This window comes from Ixodes scapularis, unplaced genomic scaffold, assembly GCF_016920785.2.
Source record: "Ixodes scapularis isolate PalLabHiFi unplaced genomic scaffold, ASM1692078v2 PGA_scaffold12__126_contigs__length_90152505, whole genome shotgun sequence".
Classification (NCBI taxonomy): domain Eukaryota; kingdom Metazoa; phylum Arthropoda; class Arachnida; order Ixodida; family Ixodidae; genus Ixodes; species Ixodes scapularis.
The window spans coordinates 64,537,376-64,563,545 of record NW_024609838.1 but is presented as its reverse complement, the minus strand read 5'-3'; positions in this window follow the sequence as shown (position 1 = coordinate 64,563,545).

The window sequence follows — 26,170 nt, the reverse complement described above, 5'->3', positions numbered from 1 at the left end:
AGATCAAACAAGACTAGATGCTAAACAAATGCTCAACTCTGCTCCCCCTTCGGGGAGCAGAGTTGAGCTTTCCGAAGGGGGAGCTCAACTCTCTGCTCTCCCGAACTCTGCAACTCTGCAACTCTGCTCTGCCGAAGGGGAGCAACCTCGCCGCCACGCCGCTATTCGCCGAGATTCATCACGAAGCGACGCCTCAATCGGGACGTCCGACATCTTCCCGCACTGAACGGACTGCCGCTCGCTGTCTCCTCAAAACCCGCTTCGCTTGCACCGTCGTCCAAGTAGTCTCCAAACAACGCGCACACAGCCGTCCCTTCGAAAATCTGTCAAAATAGCCAAACGCGTCTCAAATTCTCCGTTCATACCACTCTCTCTCTATTTTATCGCACACAAAGGTAGCTTGCAGCGCGCCTGACGCGCCCGGTCATCCGCAACAAACAAGAGGACAAAGAACAGGACGTGGCCTCGTTTCAGCCTAAGCCGATCTTGGCGCGCGCTCCAGCAATGCCAGTTCGGCTATCTCTAGCCGACCTTGGCGTGCGCGCTCCCAGCATGACCAGCTTGACCACCAGGATTATTAGTTCGACCAGATTCGCCAGCTTGTCTCCCAGCATAACCAGCTTGTCTCCCAGCTTGACCACATTGGCTCCATGGAAAACCAGTTTGACCAATTAGGACCAGACTGGCTCCCAACTTCAGCATATTGAATCTAAAACCAGATCTAGTTAGACCATGCTGGTTTTTACTTAAACCAGACTGACCAGCTTAAATTCTAGCTTGCCCAGCTTAAACCAGCTTGATTGCCAGTTAAACCAGTTTGACTGCCACATTGACCATATTGTCCAGCTTAGTTACCATCTTGGCCAGTTTGATTTTCATGCTGGTTTTTTCAACAGGGAGTACCGTGCAACGTGTTTTCTCACGAGCACTGCGGACTCTACAAAAAGAACTTCGCGGACAACAACTCGCCGTGGTTGCTGGTAATCCCGACCGACCCACGATAGGAGATCTTTCAAGCATGTCACGACGACCCGACGTTCGCATACATTGTTACAGCCGAACACTATCCCGTATTCGTGAAAAGTATTACTGGCCCAAGCTCCCCAATGCCGTTCACCTCTACACCCGTTCTGCCACGAGTGTCAGCGACGCAAGAAACCGCCAATAAAGTCGGCAGGTCTTCTACAGGTGACTGCTTCTCCGACCGCACCGTTCTAGCAGATCGGAATGGATCTACTTGGCCCCTTTCCGCCGTGACAGTCGAGAAACCGCTGGATAATCGTCGCCACAGATTATCTCACTCGGCATGCTGAAACGAATACCTTTCCTGGAGGGACTGCTGTGGAAGTCGCCAAGATTTCATTGAGTCCTACGTCCGCCGGCACGGCGCTCCCAAATTTCTGACCTCTGACAGTGGATCATCGTTGATGGCCCATCTGACGCAAGAAATCCTTCGCCTCAGCCACACCAGACATCGTCGCACCTCGGCGTACCACCCACAAACCAACGGGCTGACGGAGATACTCAAGATGACCATCGCCGGCATGATGTCTATGTACCTCGGCGTGGAGCACAAAACATGCGACGAGGTGTTGCCGTGCGTCACATTTGCTTACAACACGGCCGTTCAAGAAACCACCGGGGTGACACCCTTTCAACTGGTTCATGGTCGCAAAGTAACGACAATGCTGGACGCGATGTTACCCCACGATACGGCTGTCGACGGAAGTGACGACACCCAGGTTGTTGCCCAACGGGCAGAAGAAGTCTGCCAGCTCGTCAGACTCTTCTTTAACGACCAACAATGTTTCTACGCTGGCCGCAACAACCTTCGTCGTCGGGACGTCCACTTGCAGTCTGAAGACAGGGTGTGGGTTTGGACACCGATTCGCCGCCATGGTCTTAGCGAGAATCTCCTGAAACGGTATTTTGAACCCTACAAGGTACTTTGTCGACTTGGAGATCTGAACTACGAGGTGATGCCCGACAGAAGAAGAACATCATCACGCCGCCCACCACGACGTGAAGTCGTCCACGTCGTGCGCCTGAAGCCGTACTGCGCTCAATAGGAGTGTGGACCTCATATGTTACAAATGACTTTTTAGTTTGCCGTTATTTTTATTTTTATTTGCTTTGCTTTGTTTTCTTCTGCGTCGCATGGGCGATGTATTTTTTAAGGAGGGGAGTAATGCCGCGCGCACAGCTGACCTCTAGTGGGCAGCGCACACGTGGCCTAACGGTAATCGCACTTGCCTTACTTGCAGAAAACCAGGGTTCGATTCCTGGCCGCGGGTACGCATTTTTGTTGACTCTGTAGGGTAATATTCTTAAAAATTTGTGAACCGTGTTGGTGATTTGAGGTTAGAATGTTCTACACGCCGAACCTTCTACGCCGATTGTTCCAGAGGCCCACGAGTGCACAAAAGGGGCTCCACGTGGCACGCCGAAGTAAGTTTCGCCCCAGCGTTCGATCGAGCTGTTACGCAAACTTCGACGTCCCTGACGCTCTGTTGTTATTCTTTGTTTTTTCTTTTTGGTTTTGGGAAACAAGTTCGCTCCCTTAAACGTTTCAGTTTCATCAGTTATTCTTTGTTTCTTCACCCAATCATTCGTGACAATGCGATAACATTTAGAGGGTCGCTCCAGTTTCCGCATCCGTTTCATGAAGGCTTGTGCAGCCGTGGCGCAATCGAACGCATGGAGCCCCTTGTGTCCCTCATTATACAGGTATTACACAGCTTCCAAGAAAGGGGGACCCTTTTGAAACGCAACATAACACACAGCACTAAATGTAAAGTTTCGAAATACATTAGAGGCACTAATTAAAGGAGGTGAAGAGAGAGGGGACATGTTGGGTCTGTGTTGTAGTTGTCAAATTCTGAAGCAGGGGTGTTTTATAGCAAAAAAGCGGCAACTCCTATAAATGCAATACAATTTAATTGACCGAGTAGAAAAATACAATGATCGTGAGATTTGGCTCAGTGAGTGGTAAGTATATCTTGAAAGACACAAAGCAAAAGAAAAAAATATATATATAGGTATCGGGATATGAATTAAGTTGAACTATAACTCAAACCAACGCGGATAAAAAAAAGATAGGAGATGGTCAGGGGTATATCGAAACGAGTGACGTGCGTGCACTATATTTTTGGCAAAGAGTTTATTTCTAAAAAGTTAGAGGTTAAATAAAGATTGAAAATTTTGGAATGGAGCGTGGCAAGGCTGTCAGAGAGCGTATGGGAACGCATGTAATTAGGGGCTACAAGGCACATGGGATTGCGGCTCTTTGAAATAAAAGTCGCAATCAGCGAGGGTTAGCAAAAATAGGGTAGGGTACACGTAGTGGGTAGAAAACTTCAACAAGAAAGTTTACACAGGAATATTTCTGCAAAAAACTAACAAAGTGATCTAAAAAACAGAAAAAAAATTACCTACATACTAGTGATGGGGTTGCGCAAACTAGAACAACACAAGAGGATGTAAAAGAAGCCTAAACAAAAATTGTTGCAGGAAAGAATAACAGAAATACCTTTTGGAGCTCTGCAGGTTCCAAAAATTAGGGAATAGAAAAGAGCCGGCGTTCGACAAGTAACGGGAAGCTCTGCTATTATTTGAGGCTAGAACAAGAGTGAAGAAAAATATATAAGGACAATATGTGTTGTATACAAAACCTAAATCCCAGCATATACTTGGATTACCCGCAGATTATCTGAAGGCATTTGCAGTAAACTGGTGGATTAAGGCCCGTTCACACTCTTGCGACCTCTTAAAACTGGGTTCCTTGAAACCTCTTACAACGAGAGGACACACTGGCACCATCTATTTGGCAGCAGTGTAAGCTTGGCGGTCCGGCATATTTTCTATTTCTCTCGCGCATTATCCTCTCTTTCTTGGCACAAAAAACATTTGGCAACGTTTTGAACCAGCCTTTCTTATAGGTATTACGCACATTTGACCTCGGAAATATCGCAAAACCTTCGCTCTTGTGAAATGCAGTTCCAGGGTCACCACATAGTTAGCGCCAGCGTGCCAGTGTGCTTTCTCGTTCTAAGCAATTTTAAGAGGTTTTAACAAGTCTCGTCTCTCTCTCGGTCGTACTCAGTTGCAAGAGTGTGAACGGGCCTTTATGATAAACGGGTTAAGACTTGGCGGATAGCGGATCAGATGCGGATGCCAGGGGCTTCGGATGCTGATCGGACGCGGATATCTGTGGGTCCGGATTTACATTTTTGTTAAAGCACCTGTGCGATCGCCGAGTGTAGGTTAAATAAATGAATGATACTATCAAGTACATTGTCGAATTTTTCGCTGTAGCAAATTACTTTGTTAGAAGAGTGCCGACCGATAAACAAATTGTTCTTTACACCAAGGAGGATATGGTTCTCACTGAATAATGATTTAGAGCGTACCCTATTGCGCAAAATTTGCTCCCTTGGGAAGGTGAAGAGTACTGGGAGTCAACCGCTCGGGGAAAGCGTGCTGTTGTTTGGCAGAAAAAGGGCGGAAAATATTCTTCGGGCAAAGGAAGCCAAGACGAACAAAATATATAAGCCACAAGAAAGTAAAAGAAACCTCTCCCTCCCCCCTCTCCCCCCCCCCCCCTTCCCCACATACGCACACACACGAAACAGATTCCGCGGCCACACACATCACGTGCAACAACCATTCTTGTTTATTGTGGTATTTTCCCAGCTCTGCCGTGAGTGACCGCTTTTCCTCTCCCACTTTTCTATTGTTGACCTAAGTAAAATCACGCCCCGTTATTAGTTTTACCTTTGTTATTATTAATGTTAAAAAAAGTGCCTGCTTGAATGTATTGTTTCCAAGCAAAACAGAATATAAAAAGTTACATTTCTTGAACGGATCTTCAGGACAAAGTGTCGCAGACTTTCTGGACTATGTCACATTGGCACTCACCTTTGCATTAACGCAAGGCGCCTATAGAAGAATGAACGCTTATAATATAAACACGATAAAACAAAATAGAATAAATTGATTTTCACCGGATTTTGACCCCTGCTTATCTTTGCACAAAGGTAAGCAAGCAGCTAAAAGGTGCCATCCACTTTTGTTTTTCTTTAAATTAACTTTTGATTTTATGAAATGAATTTGCGGAATGCGGAATGCGTGCTGTTCCAAATTTTTTGGTTGGGATGCGGATCGGATAGAGATAAACTATTTCAGAACAATGCGGATGCGGTTCGGGCGCGGATACGAGGTCTGCGCAAGCCGGTCGGATGGCGTTGATCAGACTTCCATTCGTGCTGTGCTCTAACCATAGTGACAGGGAGATGCTAGCTTATGTGGTCTTGAAATGCACGGGGCATTGCCCTACCATCCCTGAAGGAGTAACTGATATGGCTGGAGCAGTGAGTTTATCTGATGAGTATGAAGAAACGGACAAAGAAACAAAAATATAATCGCTCAAAGCGGGTGCGAAGAATGGGGGTTTGTTTTAGAATACCGTGATAATTCACAAATTCTTTGCGAAGATGTTTACATGAGACGGGCAGCAAACTGTATAGTGGTAGGGTCTAGATGCCTGTAGACTTTGTGGCGCAAACAATTATAATACATTTATCTTGTGATAAAAAATATACGCTTTTCAAGTGCTCTGATCGTCTTCCAATTGCCTTAGAAGAAACAAGAGCGTACTGAAGGGGACATAGCTAAACGGAAATAGTGGTCTACTCAGGATTAGCCTGCTCGTCGGCCCAATGAGACACCTGAAAAGAGAAAACAGCAAGGTGGGCTCGTTCTTCTACGATCAACGGCTGAGTGAGAGAACGAGGTTTGTCTTTAATTATTCAACAAAATATGGCCTTTATATGAGAAGCGTCGACATGGCATCGCCTTTCTATATAGTCTGCAATAAAGCACCGCAGAAACACAATCTAATTCTTGTGTTAAGTGGAGACAATATAAACAGATCTTCAAGGCCGTCACATTCTAGGAAAACCATGAGTTAAGAAGTAGTTATTCAAATTTAGGTATTTTTTAAAACTTTGGTTTTGGCAAGTAACTCCATATTAATTGAAAGGTTAGAGAATGCGAACAAAATGAGCACAACCAATACTCGAAGACAGTCAGCCTGTCATGTTGTCCTCCTGCCTTTGTCCTCGTTTTGTTTGCGTTTGTGAATTCGTTTATTAGGTAAGTAGTTTTGTGAGCGTGACGGTTAGACTCATACCGAGTCCGTTACACATGCAGTGAAGACGCTACCCCCGTTGGGATGAAATTATTTTATGATTATTTCTGAATTTTTAACAAAACACATGCAAGTATAGCACAAGTATCAAGCGTAGCACTTTAAAACCTTTTTAAAAACGAATGGTAACTTGCAACTTTTATTTTTTTGCAGCTAATTTTGCATTATGCATTTGGCAAAAGACGCGCTCAGTCAGGTCGGAGAAGAGTAGCGCGTATTATACTGAAGAAAAACAAACTCAGTGGCAAAAGGGCACTAAACATTTTAAATCTGTTAGACAGATCACAAAGTCGTAATTTATCTCCTAAATTAAATAACGGTTAAATTGTCACAACATAGAACAAGCAGCTGATGTTCCTAGTTGGTTTAAAAGGCTTATTTTGAGGCCCCTGCAACTAAACTAGAGCCAATAAAAAAGCGGCGCGTATGCTGTCGGCACTCCGATACCCGATTATTTTGTAGGCGCCGCAATTTTGGAGCTTGATGCGGAGCGAATACAATATCTGACAGCTGCAATTTAGAAATGAGACTTTCTCAGCTTTAAATACAGCTTTGAAAAGCTGAGGGAATATTCTTTTTGTCTATGCCGAAGGTTGTTGTAATACTGGACGGTGCAAAGGCGTCTTTTTCGATTTGGGATAACAATTAAGAAAACTCGCAAACATGATTTTAAGCACATGGATGGCTGACGTTTTACCCAGAAGCGTATCTCATGTGGCGGCTGCAAGTGAAGGCCACTGTTCTTAACCATAGCCTCCTTTATACTGAAAATGCCTGCCCAATGGTTTCTTTGTCGTCGTCGCGCCTACTTCAGATATTTGCTACTAGGGGCGCCGAAACCCCATACAGAAAAGCAGACGACGCTTGTCCGCTGTCAGCACAGTTCACTGTAGCTAGCGTAAGCTACATCATCACGTTAAGCTATGTGATAACGCAAGTTTTCCATGTTAGGTTACGCGGTAACGTGGCCTTACGTGTTCAAATAGGTCACGTGGTCACGTAATGTTTTTGTGACACGAGTAACTTCTTTCGGTCGTCGTTCCACTCGCAGAGCTCTAGAGCTCTTAGCCATAGCCAAAATAGCTCAATAGCACAAGGCTGTCTGCGGCTCCTGGTACGCACACCGTGACGCCACACGGTGTGCGTGTGGCGTCATCTAGTAGTAGGTGGATATTTGGCACGGGTGGTGAAGGAACATGTCAACTGCAGTGACTGCTTCCTGCTGGTCATTAAACATGCTTCTACGGCTCACAGTGATTCCCTCATCAGGCACAAGGGCAGGGGAGGACTATACTATTCATCGGAGAAGCTAGTAGTGCCCTGAAGAACTCCGTAGAGGTTTTACTGAAAAAACAAAATATGCTGAAAAAGCCTTTGCATGCAGCTGTTGAGACTGCGTTAGATACACTTATGCACCATGGGGCTCTGAAATGCGCAAAGGCAGATAAAGATGTCAACCATTACAAATATGTCCTGCAAATTTTGTGTACTAAGTATTTCAGGCCAATTTTCACAAACTACTGTGCATCCGTGACTGACAAGCATGACCTCAAGATCTTCAACAAGCCAATATCTAGGAAATCGTTAAAGCTCTAGAACTGCATCCGTGAAAAACAATGCAGACCAGAAGAAACCGGTCAAAAACATTAAAAAAGAAAACTGTGAGCTTAAAAAAAATTAGAAAGAAAATTGAAAATGTATCTTAAGGTCCCCGGTCAGAGCGTTGCCGACGGGTGCGCCGGATTTCGATCAGCGAAAGGTCGTTCGCGGTCCTGAGAAAAATCCCTTGACTGCCGCATGTGGTGCGCAGGCCGTATGTTTTCCGGCTCTGCTCCAGAAACAATAAAAACGCTAAGTGGTTGCTGTTGCAACCTCGTGAACGTTCGCCAGCCTGTCTGTCTCCTTTTTAGTTTGCATTGACTATTACTGTAGTCGCTATGACAAGCACCAGAGGTCTGGTAACATTTCAGCATAGAAACAAAACCAAAAAGTGAAAGCTAAAAGAAAGGCTAAGACTTCTTTTATATATGAAAAGTAGACTGACGGTGCTTTGCGGTTGCTGTGTAGCAAGGGTTACGAATGTATTCAATTCATAAATGGCGTCACAGTGGACTGTAGCAGCGGGCAGCGGAGAAGCATCGTCTGCATTTTTGTATGGGGTTTTGGCGCCTCTAATACCAAATATGTGAAGCAGGCGCAACGACGACGAAGCATGGGAAAGCCAACCATTGGGCAGGCTTTATCAGTATAAAGGAGGCTATGTCTTAACGTAGCACCAACGGCTTCTCTGGCACTTTCATTGAGAGATTCCTTTAAGCCTTGACAAGGCTTCACCTCGCGCTGTGTTACTGTTCTTAAGATTGGTGTTCTGTTTTTCGCTTTCCAGATTGAACAGCGTATGTACAATGGTCTGTTGTCTTCCATGAAGCGTGTACCCGCGACCGCGACAGCCACTCTGAAGGCCGTCTCTCTGTACCGAGAATGTATGTCTCTGGCCGAGACAGGCCGGTCCGAGGTAAGAAGGCACATAGAATTTTCAATGATTACGCACGTCTTACATACGACAAGATCTGTTTTCTCAAGATGAGGTCGTTTTGATTGGTTGGAAGGAGTCTCTTTTGACGTGTGAGCAAGTAGGTCCTTGGCGATACGAGTGAACCACATAAATGGGGTTCTTAACCTGTCGACTTAAAATTTTGCACAAAGATTGCCGAATATGAAGAATTTTGTGTATAAAAAAGCTGGAAGAATGAGCCCACAGGACTGAAGACTAATCAAATAAGGACTTTAATTTGCTAACCACGACGACTGTCCGCTAATAAAATGAGATAATGCTGTGCTGGCACCGTCCTACGGGTTCACTCAGGGGGAAGGAATTCACGTCCCGGATTGCCGAGTTTACTTTTTGTTTACATCGTAAACCAGAGACACGGAAAAATAAAAAAAAAAACGGACAAAACAACAAGTCTCAAACACAGCTTCTAGTTTATTTGAACACCTCCGCTCTTATATACACCACAACCCTCCTCTGCAAGGTCGAAACACCTCCTCTCCACTCCAACAACGACATCTCAAACTGAACCAATCACACATGCTACCTCCCTTCCTTTCAAACCAACCAAAACTGTCCGGTACCGAAACTAGGACGTTTCGGTACCGGACAGTTCGGGACCGGAAGTTTCGGTGCCGACATTTCGGTACGCGGTCGTTTCGGTACCGGACATTTCGGTACGTGGTTGTTTAGGTACCGGACATTTTGGTACCGAAAATTTCGGCGAACCGTGAATTGGGAAATTTTGGTTGTGAGAGCGCCAGAATGTATGTTTTTTTTTTTTTTTTCTAATTTAAAGATTACTGGCCGATATACTTTATCTGCTCACATTTAAGATAACACTTTAAAAAGTTTATCTATTTTTTTTACAAATACATAATATCTAATGTTATTTACGCAATTTCTGATATAAACATCGAGTGCTGTGCTGGAAGGAAACGGGCGTGTTCTCTGCAAATGTGAGAACGCGCGTATTTGTCAGTTCTATTGTCAGTCATACATACATGTTACAAGCAGAAACTCTAAACAATTTAGAAAGTAGTAGGCGCGCTCGAACTTTATCCCAGATTAACGATCATTATCAATGACGTGGAGAAACAAATGAAAGTCAGTGGAGGCACATAGTTTTAATAACATGACCATCTCGACAATGGTACAGTATGCTAAAACGAAACATTGTTAGCTACACCTTTCAGATAGCCGATGATGCCCGCTCTTGCAAAGCGCGCCGCAAGCGTCTGAAGCCGAGAAGCGGAGTCTCTATATTTTTTCGCCGATTTCTCTTCAACCCCCATGATGACACGCTCGAGGCGGTGCAGGTTCAGGGCGTCTTCTTTCTGCAAGACGGCCAGGAACTTCCACAGGCTTGGCTGGTGACATTGAACGTGGGTCTGAAACCCTCGATGCCACGCTTCCACAGAGTTCGTTGTTTTTGCATCGCCACGGAGCACGGTTGCATGGTGGTTCCAGAGAGAGGCTGGAAACCTTGAACCCCTTCGGCAACGGGCTGTCAGTCGTCCCAGGAAAGTGTCCTCGAAGTAATCCAAGGCCGGTAGCAACTCCGGAGGAAATCCTGGTATCGTCGATAACGCCTCTAAGGCATCAAAGACATCCCCTTCGGGTACGAGAGCAATTGCAGGGATCATGCGTGCCATGAGCTTAAACGCGCCGTCGACCCGATACGACTCTTGAAGACCCTCGCTTTGCAACTTCCTGTACACGCATTGGCACAGATGGAAGAAGCAGCCAAGAGCTTGACAAGAAGGAAACACCCTCCTAAATGCGTTAATAGCTGCTTGTTCGAAGTCCACTAGAACGGTGGAAGGATCAGCAGCGGCACACTTGCTCTTTAGAACCGAGAGCAGCTTAGTGTACGCAGCTTCTGTTTTAGACCTCATCGAAACATACACTGTAGGGATGACCGCGCCGTTAACCTTGCAGTGAACTGTATACAGCTGGTAGAAGAGAGCAGGTGCAACTTTGAAGGTCCCATCTGCAAACCACTGCCGTGAAGAGCCTAGCAGCGCCAGCATGTCTGGGCTACAGAACACAATGAAGCGCTCTGCGTCAGTCGCACCGGAATCATGAAGGAACGGTGCTCCATCCTTGTTCACGGCGTATTCGTCTGGAATCACGACGTCCTGCAGGCGGGAGTGCAACGGATGAGGCCGTGTCTCGTGGGCCCGAAGTCTCCTAGAAATGAAAAGCAATAACAGTATATCAATAAGGTATTGCCACTACTGTTGAATTAGGAGAGGTGTATTTCGTGGCTAGGAGGGTGGCATATTCTCCATCCTCGTCTTTCATGTCCTTCCCTTATTTATACTTTACCCCTACCAGCACGCTCTTCTTTCCAAGTGAACACTCTTGCTTTCCCTTATATCCACCATCGTTTACATCCATGTGCAGTGATCGGCCAGCGAGGAAAGGGAAGGCGATTACACCGACACAAGCCCAGGACCGCCCCTCCCCGACTTAAAGAGAAGCTAAAGATGTTCTTGAAAAAAACGATTTGGAAGTGAATTCTAGAGTATTTTTATCCCGTGAATCTGAATATCACGTTTGTTTTCCCCGAAGTTGTAACTAAACGCGAAAAAACACGAAAACCCTCCGACCACTCGTGACGTCATACGCAGACCTTTGGGTCGCCAAGCGCGTGTCGCTCGTGTGGACTTCGCGTGCTATTGCAAAGCTTCCCCCGCACTGACACCAGTCGTGACGTATTTTTCTGACCTCTCTGAAAACAGCAAGAGTGCGCGAGCATACCTTTGATAGGCGCTGAAGATGCGTGATAGCGAAGATTCCGAAAACTCGGAATATGACGTCACGCTCCTGGAAGGAGGGGCTTCAACGGTACTTTAAAACATTTTCTGCAGCCCCTTGCACCAAATTGAAGAATAATTTTGATATGCGTGATTCCGGAGGCCAAATGAAGACAAATTATGTTTTTTTTTTCTTAGATACAGAACCGCTTCAGTTTCCCTTTAAGATGATTTCGCTTCCCAGTTATAAATTGTTCCGTACAGTATAGAGAGCTTTAGTAGATTGTTCCCACGACTCCGATAACGATATCCGATACTCCGCCACCGCCTCCTTTGCGCATGCATAGTATCGTTATCGGGGCTATCGGAGGTTTCGAAACAATCTACTAAAACTCTCTAATGTAATTAAAACAGGGTATAGAGGAACGTACTCTACGAGTGGCATTCAAAACGCCGAAAATCAAAATGCCGAATTATCGGAATGCCGAAATTTAAAACACCGAACATTCAAAAAGCCGAAAATACAAAAATTCAAAAAACCGAAAAGTCAAAACATCGTAGTTTCAAAATGCCGAAACATCACCTAGTTATAAAGAAATATAAAGTTTCTTGGCACGATAAAATTTCTTGGCAATGTGATCAAAGGTAGGGGAGAAGTTCCGCCGGCCAATGTGCGCGCATTCGCCCTCTTTTCTAATAGCCATGAAAGGTCCCCAAGTGTAGCTTCCCTTCGCATGGTTCAAGTCTTCAAAAAAGGAAAAATGTATTACTGCATATCTCGTCGCATAGCAGAGCGATTCCTTGTTTATTGCATTTCAGACAGATAAGTTGTGTGCAATAGACACTTTCCGAAAGTCAGTGCCATCTGGTGGTTTTAAAGCTGTTTAGGTTTTGCCATATCAATGGCGGAAATGAACTTGTATCGGCACCGTCACTTTCGCACGCGTAGAGTTGTTCAGTGTGAGTTTTTTCTCGATCACTTTCAGTTCGATGGTGACCAGGAAACTGCATTCAGTACAATGCTCCAACCCACTGAGATGCCTCGAGAAAATTCTATACACCAAAGTGCTTTAAAGCCGATTGCGTGCCGCCCACAGATTGACTGAATCTGAGTTATTAGAAATAAATGCTTACGTAGCTCTTGTGTTCGGTTTCTACGTCTCGTCGTACTGACCTCCCGAATTTACAGGCCTCGCAACGTCCGCTTAGGAGCATCCTCAACGTGTTCCTTTATCAGTCACTAGAAGGCCGCCATTGGTATGGCGCAGATGCCGCTCCACAGATGATGATAGTGATCAAAGTGGTCAGACTGTATTTCGGAAAGGGTCTATTCCTTAAAGAAAGCTTAGAACGTTGACATTGTCCCGGCTGCCCAGAGCAGCTGCCAAACGATTTTCGCGCAACTTTTGCTTCTGGCTTTGTGAGCGGCGGGGTTGGCGTCTGATCGCTCCATCGATAAAATGATTACTGCCGCACATTGCTGCTCCTCGTGTACTCTGAACACTGGGCAGCGCTGTTTTTTTTTTTTTTTTGCTGACCAATGGCAGCTGTTTTTTCCAACTGATATGCCTAGCTTTACGACAGATAGAAGAATACAAAATTTTACATCAGTTTGATCTACTGATACTCGTGTCTTTGCAGAACGAGTTAAACAGGCTCGTGTCAATGGAAAGTGTTCTGCCGGAAAACAAACAAGGGGTAGTCACAAACAGCGTCCTGTCTTTTTCACGTGGGTTTCGTCGTTATGTATTTTCGGCATTTTGATTATTCGGCATTTAAATTTTTCGACATTTCAATTCTTCGGCGTACTGACGTTCGGCCTTTTCCTAATTCGGCCTCTTGATTTTCGGCGTTTTGATAGGGACCCGTTTTCTACACATGCATAAAAAAAAATCGTGTAAGGCATTCACTTCTACATATAACTAGAAATAATGAGTTGATTATCGAAGATAATTACCAGCTCCAACTCACCTCAGGCTTCTTTTCATGGTTGCTTGGGAGGGCCGGTAGCAACGTGACTCCGAAGACGTTGCTTCCACGAAATTGCCGACGATGCACTGGTTTGTTTCTTCCGTCTGGCGAGACCTTCCCTTCATGGCGGCGTAAGCAAATTTCGCCTCTTTTTCGAGCAGCGATGGCCCGTGTGTATGGTCGTTCACCGTTTTGACCCCGTCTCCGTTGATGGTGTGGGCTCGGGCCTTACATTCGAGCTTTCGACTACACTGCCAGTAGATCTGCAAGGTCGTCATGCAATGCATTAGTATCCGCTTGCAGGAGCCATATACATGGAAGGTCGTAATATTGTCACGAATGAAGTTGACGAGAAGCCGAACAGTGAACTGAAGGATAAAGGTTTAATCGGCGAACTTGTGCCACACAAAAATAAGTAAAGAAAGAGCGTCGAGGCAGCAGAAAAGCGGGCGGCGATTCGGCGGCACCGCAGAGCGCTAGCGAGACTGACTCCGACAAGGTCGCGGGTAGCTGCTTCTCTGCCGTGCGTCACTACTCGATAGTTCGGCAAAGAAGGCTCGAGCGTCGGGCGCTCGGGGCGAGGATGAACTGGCTTTTTCAAGAATAACAAAGCAGAGGGAAAGTTACTTCTGGTGCGAGAGTGAACGAGAATCTTCTAGGAGACCATGACCAAGCGTTGCTTTCTCGCCTCTGCGAGCGGCAATATAGTTGTAAATTAAATATTTCTTTCGTGGCAAATTTTGTATTTGCATGTGTCTTAATAAAGTAAGAAGTTTGCATCGTGAAAGCTAAGTAAGACGACTCTTTCCAATAACGGGTACTTGGCAGTGTAAGCCGACATAGAAAAGTTTGTGTTTGAGTATCAACGTTCACTGATAGCTACCGAAGTCATGCTTAAGTGGGTAGCATTTAAATACAAGTCATAGAGCATGTATTTTTTTACGAAATATAAGACCGCACATACCTTGTCGCCGTTCTCTCGTTGCTTGTCGTATTCGAACCCATCGAATAAAAGCTTGAGTCCTCCTCGTTTGCTCGGCAAAAAGGAAGCCATCACCGAAGATCTAGCCCCGATGCGCGAAAACAGGCAGTGATGGACAGGAAAACCGACCCTCTTATATACATGGCTTGCACTGACGTCACATCGCACACTTTTCACCATCATGTAAGAGGAGGAGAGGGAAGCTGCTTTTGTAAAAATTTTGAGTTACGGGTTAATCTTCTATAATCTTCTGGGGGGAGAATAGCGACCTCTGTGCAAATCCGGGAGGCACAAAAGAGGATCCTAATAAGAAGGGAGCTCCTTCTTCCTTTCTTCTCTAGTGGTCATCGAAGAGTTCTCTGAATGACATCACTTCATTCAAGCCATGTATAACCAGAGGCTAGACAAAATGTCGCAACTACGAAGTAAAAAAAAAGGAAGGTACACTTCTTGTTTTTGGTGTATGCATCAGGGGGATATATTGGTCAGCAGGGCAGGTCAAGGTCAGCGGCGCATTCAACTGAAATGACCGGTACCGAAATGACCGGTACTGAAATTACTACTTACCGAAATGACCGCGTACCGAAACGACCGCGCACCGAAATGACCGTGCACCGAAACGACCGTGTACCGAAACGACCGCGTACCGAAACGTCCGCACCGAATCGTCCGGTACCGAAATGTCCGGTACCGAAACGTCCGGTACCGAAACGTCCGGTTCCCCAAAAACTGACCCAGACGACCTCCTTTCAAATCCATGATAACAGGCATTCAAACAACAGACGCTGCTAACGTTGAAACGCACCCCCCCCCCCCCCCCCCCCAAGAAAAAAAGTTAAAGACGCATGTTATCTTTTTCCGGAAACGACCAGCCACAGCCGATACCCGGCATCTCCAACAGACACGGTGTTAACGTTCCAACCCCCCCCCCCCCCCCACAAAAAAAAAAAAAAAAATTAGATATAAAAAGCGTTTCAGTTCGCTATCGAAAGCCAAGGACGGTGTGCAGGCACACTCGTTACGCGCCAAAATACACAAAGTCTTTGTTGTTGTTGTTGTTTTTTTGTTCTTTTTTTGGAGGGGTGGCGGGGGGGGCGGGGTTTGAACGTTAACACCGTGTCTGTTGGAGATGCCTGTTATGGGTTGTGGCTGGTCGTTTCCGGAAAACAAATAACGTGTGTCTTTCAATTTCCCTTTTTTTTTCGGGGGGGGGGGGGGGTGCGTTTTCAACTTTAGCAGGGTTTGTTGTTTGAGTGCCTGTTATCATGGATTTGATAATAGGCACTTTTGTTTGGTATGAAAAGTTTTTGTTTGGTATGAAAAGAAGGGAGGTAAGCATGTGTCATTGGTTCAGTTTGAGATGTCGTTGATGGAGTGGAGAGGAGATGTTTCGACCTTGGAGAGGTGTGTTGTGGTGTATATATAAGAGGCGGAAGTGTTCAAATAAACTAGAAGCTCTGTTTGAGACTTGTTGTTTTGTCCGTTTTTTTTACTTTTCCGTGTCTCCGGTTTACGATGGAAGTTCTTCACCAGCTCGCCCGTGCGTTTACTCTTTCTTCGTTACTTTTTGTGCATGAATAGGTTAAATAAACGCTAATCGGGCTTCGATGATTCTGGGAGTTCGCATGTCCTGGGAAGGTCTGCGGTGCTCGGTGGGGATCTGTGGCGCTTGGCGGGCTTCCGCAGCGCTTGTTGGGGTCGGCGGGGCTTGTTAAGAGTTCGCGGCTGGTCCGGTGGCAGGCGTGTGCCGTGTTAACCTAGACAGAGGTCCGGGGTTCTTGTTGGGGCAGGCGGTGCTTGCCGAGAGTACGCGGCTGAACCGGCGGCAAGCTTTGGTGGTGTCAACCTCGATTTGCAAGGAATCCTTCTATCGATTTAATTTGTCGTCACTCTACCAAACCCCTCACTCAGTCACCGGTATGAAATGGCGAACATACAAATTTCAACGAAAGTGGCGCATCGCCCACTGCAGGGTCAAGCATTCCGGCTGATCAGAACCGTACCGGCACTCCTCAGGGCCACTCAATTCCACGCTGATGAACGCCATGAGGTGCTCCCTACCGTCAAACAATTGAGAAAGAACCGCACCTGCAAAGAACTTTGAAGCGTCAGTCGCAAGAAGAAACGGCTGATTGAAGACCGGATGTCTCAAAAGGGGATCAGCTATAAGTTTGCTTTTCAGCTCTATGAAGGCGCTTTGCGTTTAGGAGGTCCATTCGAAGGCAACATACTTGGCCGTCAAGGCAGTCAGCGGATTGGGCACTTTTGCGAAGAGTCTTCACATACCCTTTATATGTAGTAGCCGACGTGACCAAGAAACTATCTCACCCTGCGCATTCCCGTCGGTACTGGGCAGTCTCGAGTACAGGATAGTTTCGCGGGGTCGGGTCTTACTCTGTCGGAACATGCAATGTGTGCAAAGTACTTCACTTCCTTTTTTTAAAAAAAATTTGACTTGGAGGGCTTCAGCTTCAGCCCAACCACCATCAAACGCTTCAATACCTCCTCGGTGTGCGACATGTGGTCCTCAAGACTGTGGCAATACATTAAGATGTCGTCCAGCAAACGAAACACAGCTTGCACAGAAGTCCCGCGAGGATAATGTCGGCGATTCTCTGCCAGACTGCGGGGCTGTTCAACAGCCCCACGGTAAGCATATTTCAGTAGTAGTGACCAACTGGGGTGTTGAAAGCCTTTGTTTTTGTATAAGCCGGGTCCGTTTGGATCTGCCAGAATCCCGGCGCGACGCCAACAACCGTGAAATACTGCGCTGATGCAAGCTGCAACAACGTTTTTTGAATATTGGGAATTGGGTAGGAACCTTTTCTGGTCACCGATTTGAGCTCCGCATAATCGACGACGAATCGATACGATCCGTCCGCCTACCGCACGAGCAGAGGCGGCGCACTCAATGGCTACTTTTAACTCTCCGCTGTGTGCTCGTCAGTCAGACCCCTCGCCTGCCGCTCAATTCCTCGAGTTGGGAAAGGGAATCCGGTAGGCGAGCAGCTACACGGGCGGCGATTCACCCGTTACCAATGCTGTGCGTTATCGCGCCGCACTTCCCCAGATCAAGATTGGAGGAAGCATACACCGCTTCATAACGGTCCAGCACACCTTGCAAGCCCTATATTTTTGGAGCACACTAATGCGGCAACTGAAATTGGTGCCGCCCACACGCTTTCCATTTCGCTTCGACGACGTCCTGAGATGCCCAAACTGACCCCACAAGATCCTCAATTGCAGCAGTGAAAGTCTCACCCAGCTTGTTTCTGGGCTGGCTAGGTGGGCCTTGCTTAAAGTTGACCACACGAATGGGAACTTCGCCACTTTTGTGAACCAACACTCAACAACCAGCTGATTTTAAGCCATTGAAGCCTAACTTCGGGTTGCAATACCCCACTTTTGACACCAAAGTGACGGTGCTGTGCTGGTACCGGGCGACACCCGACTCGGCCGGTGGCGCTTGAACTCTTGCTCGACGGCGCGGCGGATGGGGACAACAGGTCTCCGGAATGTTGGTATTCGGAGCCTCACGAAGCAGGCCCGGACGAAATGCACAAGATACATCAAAATAAAAAGTCTGAACGGGGCAATAGCCGGCCACCTTTCTTATATGTTGATATTAAGCCAAATGACAATGCAATTTTTGTGTCTAAATTTTAATTCCACGAGCTTGATTAGTAAATGTACCAAAACCAGGCAGTAGACCAGAAAAGCCATCCCATAATTGACTTAAAAACATCGTCTGCTGCTGAAGATCGGTATTTACGCACTCTCTTAACTGCCTATATTTTTCGGCTGTTGCAATAATCAGACATCTTCTGAATGAAGACTGCCGCCATAGGTCGTAAATTCAAGCTTTTACGACATCGCCCCTTAGTTTTTACGATAACCAAAGAGGGTCATGGAAAACAAGCACACAGCACAGGTTTTCGACTTGCAACGAGGCGTTTACTGGTTATAATTCGCCCCCCCCCCCCCCCCCCTTCCATCTCTTCTTTTCGTTCTCCAAGAAGGCAACGCCGGCACTCCGGCTCCGTGAGCCGTGGACCTGTCGAATGACACACAGCAGACCCCCACCTCCTGTCGTGTACACATACTGCTGCAAGGCCAGATGACTCCCGCTGCCCGCCCCCCCCCTTCCACCCCCCCCGCCCCCCCCCCCCCCCCCGGGCCTCGCCGACGCTCTTTGTCGAGCTTCGGGTGGCGAAATTAGTAAGCGTTCCGTTGCAGGTCGAAAGCCTGTGTGGTCTCTTTGTCTTCCATGTCTCTCCTTCGTTGTCGTAAATTAAAAGCAAACACCTTCAACCATCTACAGTACGCTCCTCACTTAACTGTCATTTTTTCAACCTCTAGTACAAAAAAAGCTCTGTATTTTCTACCTCTGCTTGCAATTTTATTTCGATACTTTTATAAATCATTCCGTGCGATTCCTTTAACGGTTTCCTTAACTCAGGCATATTTCCAATTGCACATATTCAGTATGGGCATCGCATAATAAGCTCCCAAGGACGGCCCCAAGCATCGAGCAGATACCTTTTTTCTAAATGTGTCATGTATTGAAAACGTCCCCCTCTCCCCCCCACCCCCCCCCCCCCCCCCCCCCACTCTAAATGTAGGTACCGAGATCTTCGATAATACTCCTGCCACGCGGCCATTGTAAATGACATCTTGCCAACTGCAACTGAAAATGAGCGCCAAATCAGACGGCACTTGCGACTCTTCACGTATCACTCGGCAGGCCCTTGAAATTTTCATCTTGAGAGATGCGTAAAACAATTCGATAGCGTGACAGTTGTTGGTTTTGTGTTTGCAAGTGTACTAAAAGTATTATCTCGATTACCCACCCGTCAGGGTGGCAAAATATTTTTAAAAGGCATCGAAATACAACTACAAAATACCTGGACAAAAAGTATTCGATTACAATTTAAATTACACAGTTTAAAAAGTATTTAATTACAAGAGTGAAACACATTGACAGTATACCATTCATCGTCAAATACATTTACAACAACATTACGTTTGCACACTTTGACATCTTAGACTTCAATTTAACTGGAGAAAAAAAATTAAAGAGGCTTACAATTCTCTGCGATGCCTACTTAGAGCACAGCTCTTGAGATGGGGGGGGGGGGGGGGGGGGGGAGGGTACGGAAGAGAGGGTATGTTCCTTTTCCCCCTCCTCTCCTCCTCTTCAGCTGCCCTCTCATTTAGCGGACAATTTTAGCTAAACTTCCCTCTAAATTTAGAGGTGAAATTTTTCTGCTAAATTTAACGGGAAATGTTTTCCACTTAATTTAGAGGGGGAATTTTTGCAGCTAAATTTAGCGCCGACATTACGGAATTTTCGTAGACCGCGTTTCCCCCTCCACTAAGCCCTCCGCAGCGAAGAAGCCGCTACTGCGCCTGCGCGCCGGTGGCCTTGCCTGTAGAGTTCCGGGTATCGTAGCGGGTTGCGGAGGGTGTTGCGGGACGGCGAAAGCGATCTATGAAAACTCGATTTTTTTCCGCTAAGTTTAGCGCGAAATTTTCCCGATAAGTTTAGCGGGGAAATTTTTCGGTTAAATTTAGCACGGAAATTTATCCGCAAAATTTAGCCGGGAGTTTCGTTCCGCTAAAATTGGCGGAGAAATATTTCCGGTAAATTTAGCGGGGGTAATTTTCCGGCTATATTTGGCGGAGAATTTTTTCCCCTAAATGTAGGGGGGAAATTTACCCGCCAAATCTAGTGGTGAAACTGTCCCTGCCAAATTTAGTCGGGAATATTTCTGCTAGATTTAGGCGCCGTGTGAGGTCATGAGGGGGACGTCAGACGTGACGTCACTGGTGACCCTCGTGACGTCATTATGGAAACGCCCATTAATGCAGCGCGCGGTTACGCCGACGGCGACGCCGACGCCGCTCAAGCCGGAAACGGGCACCTTAGTGCTGCGCGTTAAAAAGAAACCGCGCCGAAATCAAGATTGGAGTTATGTACCGGGTGTCTTAAGTAGCGGTCAGGCTCTTTAAATCGACCGCTAAATTCAGTTTCCTAACGTATGGCGCTACGATTTTTTGCAGCATTGCCCACTGATGGTGCATTTGTTTTTGTTGTAAGATTTACAAAGAGCGAACTTACACGAGGAAAAAGTTAAGAAAGATAAAGAATTGGCTCCTATGGAAACGCAGCATAGGCACCGGTCTTCAAACCGTACGGCGCCGTTTCGCCCGAAAGACAAGAGATGGCGCAACCGGTCGCTACGCCAACAGCCGCGAACGAACGAGCATACGGCGCTGAGACCTGGCGTCTTTAGCAGACGATGTTTTCGACTTAAAAGTGGTGGGAGCTTTGTTCATAACAGTCGCCAATGCATTATTTTATCATGCTTACTAATAAAACACATTAAATGGATACATAAAGTTTAAAACATTGTTTGTCGTGTTATTTTAACTGTTTTTTTTTTTTTTTTTTTTTTGTTGTATTTATGACGTCGGCTTTGGAGTTCCTTGTTGTTACCGCGCCTGTTTTTGTTTCTGCGACTGTCGCCGCCTGCGGAACGCGCGCCGCTTTTGAATCGAAAAGATCGTCGGCTAAGACGCCGGCTCTCGGCGCCGTAGGCTCGTTTGTTGACGGCCTTTTTCGTCGCGACCGCTTGCGCTTTCTCTAGTCTCCCGTGTGAAATAGCGCCGTTTTGCTTGAAGACCGGTGGCTTCGCTGCGTTTCCATGGGAGCTAAGCCCTTTTCTTTCTTTACGTTTTTCTTAGGTAAGTTCCCTCTTTGCAAATTTCACATAAAAAAAGCATTATTTGTGGGCAACGCTGCATAAAATCGTAGCGCGAGAGGTTAAGAAACAGAATTTTGCGGTCGATTTAAAGAGCCTGGCCACTCCTTGGAACACCCGGTACATTCGTATACTATGAATCAAGCGCCTAAAGAAAGTTACAGCTCTAAAATAAAAATTGCTCGTCATAAGATACCCGGGTACAAAGTCATAAAACGCGATGTGTACACCATAATTCCCCATAGAAGGCTCAGCTGAATCGTTAAAGTATTTTCAAACAATATGTCCTTAATACGATGTCTAAACGTAAATCCAAGCCCAGATCTTTCGCGCGGCAGCCAAACGCGGTAACCATTCGGCCACGTACACGCCTTCTCAATGACCCGCGTGGCATTGCTCCCCCTCCTTTAAAAGAGCACCGTCTCGATAGGACATGCCGGGAAACAAAACAGCAAAACAAACAAAAATAATTGCAAACTAGGGGAACTTGTAAAATGCAAGCCCATCGAGTGTAGTACAGAACGTAATTCACAGTTCTATCGATCGTAGTACGGTTTGGGGCGCACGACGTGCACGATTTCCTGTCGTGGAGTGAGGCGTGATGTAGTCCATGTTCCATCGGGCATCATTTCGTAGTTCGGATCTCCGAGTCGACGAAGCACTTTGTAGGGTGCGAAGTAGCGCTTCAGGAGTTTCTCACTTAGGCTGCGGCGTCGTATCGGGGTCCAGACCCATACACGGTCGCCGGGCTTGAAGCGAACGTCGATCCGACGAAGGTTGTACCGGGTGGCATCGAGACGTTGTTGGTCTTGATACCGGAGTCGGGCGACGTGGTGAACTGCTTTAGCTTGTTTGAGCCACTACCTGGGCGTCCTCGCTCCTATCATCAGCTGGTTCGTAGGGCAGCATCGCGTCGAGCATGCTCTTTACTTTTCTGCCATGCGCCAGCTGGAAAGGTGTTACTCTTGTGGTCTCTCGCAACTCCGTGTTGCAAGCAAACGGGACGAACGCGGTTACACCTCGTCCGAAGTCTTGTACTCTACGTCAACATACATGGAGATTATGTCGGCAAGAGTATTGTTTAGCCAGTTCCGTTAATCGATTTGTCTGTGAATGGTACGCGGTGGTTCGACGGTGACTGGTGCTACTGAGACGAAGCATATTTAGCCTCAGCAAAGCCATAAACGACTACCTACGATCTGTAAGGAGGACTTCAGTGGCGCCGTGCAGGAGGACAATGGACCTGATAAAAGAAACTTGGCGACTTCAGCAGTCCCTGAAGGAAGGGTTTTTGTTTCGGAGTATCGCGTGAGATAATTTGTGGTGACAGGTATCAGCGGTTTACCGACGTTGAGGGTGGAAAAGGGCCAAGTAAATCTATTTAGATCTGCTGGAATGGCGTGGACGGGGGAGCAATTAAATGCAAAAGTCCTGACGGCTTCGTTTGTGGTTTCTTGCGTCGCTGACACTCGTGGCATGATCGAGTGTAGATGTGAACGGTCTTCGGTAGCCTTGGCCTGCAGTATTTTCCTCGAATCGTGGCGAGCGTCCTGCTCTAGCCAAGGTGCCCAGCCTTTAGCAAAAAGTGGCCGTACTTGAAACGAACTTGAAATATATTGAATACGAATATTCATTTTGTATTCGTTCTGTATTATTTTGTTCCCATTCGAAATACGTGCGAAAGATATTCATAATATATCATAAATATTAATCAGAAAAAATGTTACATATACCAAAATATAATTCCTTGCCCCTCAAGATGCCATTTGAGCACTTTTTAGTGGACAAATGACATTTTGAGGGGCAAGGAATTATATTTTTGGTATATCTAAATTTTTTTGTGATTACTATTTATGATATATTTTCAATACCTTTCGCCACGTATTTTGAATGGGGACAAAATAATACAGAATGAATACAAAATGAATATTCGTTTAGCTACACAGCTACACCAGCTACACACTTTTGGGGGGATTTTGTTAGTAAATGTGTCCTTCCAGTATTTGAAGGCACTACTAAATACATCCCACAAATAACCATTAGAAACGCACCCAAACACCATGACGCACTGAACACCTGAATGAGAGTCCCGTTGACTGCTATAGAGCCTTATATAGCCTACATATTGAAGGTAATCATTTGGCCGGTGAGCAGCCCTGCACTTATTAAGGTTCCAAGTATTCGATATTCTCCTCGGGAGTCTGTCAAAGGGGAAACAGTGTTTTGAGGTTCGTGGACGATATCTCTTACTGCAAGCATTAATACAGCTAATAATAATTCGGTGCAGTCGCTAAACCAATATCCATTAAAACGGCTCCTAGAAAAAAGTGCATTGCTTCTCTGCGTAGCACCACCCAGGATGAAGCGACTGAAGCTAGTTTCTTCACTTTAAAATAGTTATTTTGCTTTTCTTTACTAGTGGACTATTTAATATGGTCATTAAAGTCACTATATTAAAGTCACTGCTCACATCAAGTACAATGGTGAGTATACGCATTCAGTGAACTAACATTGTGCTAACACAATTAAGGCCCGTTCACACAGTTGCGTTCGGAGCGACCACTACGCTTACGAACGAATGCAACCGGTTGGAGCGACAAGTTACCATAGCAACGAAGCGCCAAACGGTCGTTTCGTTCGTGTTCGTTCGCAACGCAAGGAGTTGAGCCGGGCTGAACTTTTTCGTTACGTTCGGGAACGACGGGAGCGACAGACCAATCACAGGTCAAGGAGCTCGGTCGCGCGCGTTGCATGCCGGTCGTTCCAGGCTCCTTCTATTTGCAAACATGGCGTCGGTGGTGATCGTCGGCAGGACGGTGTGGTGAAGGCTCATCGTTCCCCGTAAAAGGGCTATCCTTGACTGTGAATTTTCGTCGTGTGTCGTTAGGATAACCCATCACGTACTAGAAGGGAAGATCCACCTACTTGTGCGGCGATCTCGTGGCGGCACTCTCAAGACAGCAGAAACGCCCGTGCCGTCGTGTTTGTTTACTTCGACTACAGTGGTGCTTTCTTAGCATTTGTGTCCTCAAACATCACCCGGATTTCTTTTTTGGCGCATTCCTTGCGTGTGCTCAAGTTCAAGGTATTACTGGTGCGTACCGTACAAAGGATGCGAATTTTTTACTCGTTTTCATCGCCCGAAAAAGGTGATTGGTGTTAGCAATCCTGAACGCTCGCATCGTCTGTCAAATTATATTTCTACGTTGCTTTATCGTTGCTAAGATTACATCGTCTTTTATAATCGTAAAAAAGGCGTGTGGCGAGATTTGTACTGTTGGCAAAGTCGTGTATTAAAGTCGTGATCACCCAAGACGGCGTACTGCATCTTTTTCTTTTTTTAATGCACTACCCTGCAAGCGTATCCCGAAATAAAGAGTAATAAAGCTTGAAGTCATAGAAGACGGTCTGTCTATTTTCTGTTACGCAAGTGAGTGGCAGCGCGTCCCCTTCTTTTTGGAGGCACCGCTGAAACAGCTGACGGCAACGGAGAGGCGGTTGCCGTGCTGCCGACCCGCTGCGCTTGTTGCAGTGGTAGCAGGAGTGTACGCGCGGCGCAGAGCGATCGTTCCGGTCGCTCTGGTCACAACGGACGCAGTCGTGGATAACGGGTTCGTTTTAGATGTCTGAACCAGCCTTTACACAGCTATTGTAGGCGCACAGCAGATCTTCGTGACTGTACGCCGTAGCCGAACCCTCGGGCTGCTCCGGTGAGGACCCCGCTACCCCGCGTCGGGCACGAAACCGTCCGCCATGTTTGTAAGCGTAGCTGGGTCGCTTCCTATTGGCTAGGAGCAAGAGCTGAAGCTCGTTTCTCAATGGCTGTTGCTTCGTATGGTTGCATGCGGTTGCATGTGTGTGTACACGTCGCGCACAGTTGTCGTTGAAGTCGCAGCGGTTGCATTCGTTCGTAAGCATAGTGGTCGCTCCGAACGCAAATGTGTGAACGGGCCTTTACAGGCCAAACATATCTGCTCACAGCACTTGCTGAGGCTTTCCAGTATCAGAAAGTGTCGTGGTTGTAGTTCCCAAACCCCGTCTGTGATTGGTGTGCAAGAAACTCCTCAGGTCTGTTTTCGATAGAAAAAAGGGAACAATAACATGAACTGCGCTTATTTATCAGTGCAACGCTGCACAATTCAATTTACAAACTAATCAAATGTTGTGTTTAGGCTCTTCAGTTTGCTCCAAATCTGCTTGAAGTGAACTTCTGATAGGCGAGCTTTTCAATACTTTGGTAGTTTAAGTCAGACTACCAAAATATTGCACTCAAAAGATACTTAGAGCATAACACAATAGTATTTACGATTTCCAGGTATTTTAAGAGTATTCTGCACATGTTTTTCATCGCTGCATTTTTATTAGGGTTTGAGTATATTTTGCATGAAATAAATACATATTTTAAAGAAATCCATGTGAAAGGTATTTGGGGCCTATTAAATTAGTATTTACATATTTCAGAACGCATGAAGGAAACTTCAAATGTAGTTTAAATGAAGGTATTTTAAAAGATTTTCAGAAATATATTCTAGTACTAAGTAAAAAAAAAGAAGTGTATATTTTCGGTATATTTATTGTTTACTTAAAAGTATGAACTCTACTTCAAATACACTGAAGTAAGTATGTGGTATATTTCAAACGTCTTAGTTTTCGCTGTGGGAGCCGTTGGGTCGTCATGGCAGGGTTGGAAGATCTCTCTAAGATCGGCAGAGATTTCCAGCAGCCATGGCGAGCTGTTGTCTCCGAAGTTCTCCTTGTAAAATACACCTTGTCGAATGACGAAGGTCGGCTGAGCTCTCGAGAAGACATGAGGTAGAGTAACCTTTCGTCCTTCAAGGGGCTCAATTTGCGCGGGCAACTCAGGATCGTGTCTTTGACGTCGTGCCATGTCGTCGGTGTTCGCTGCGCCTAGAAAGCACTTGTCGTCATCGT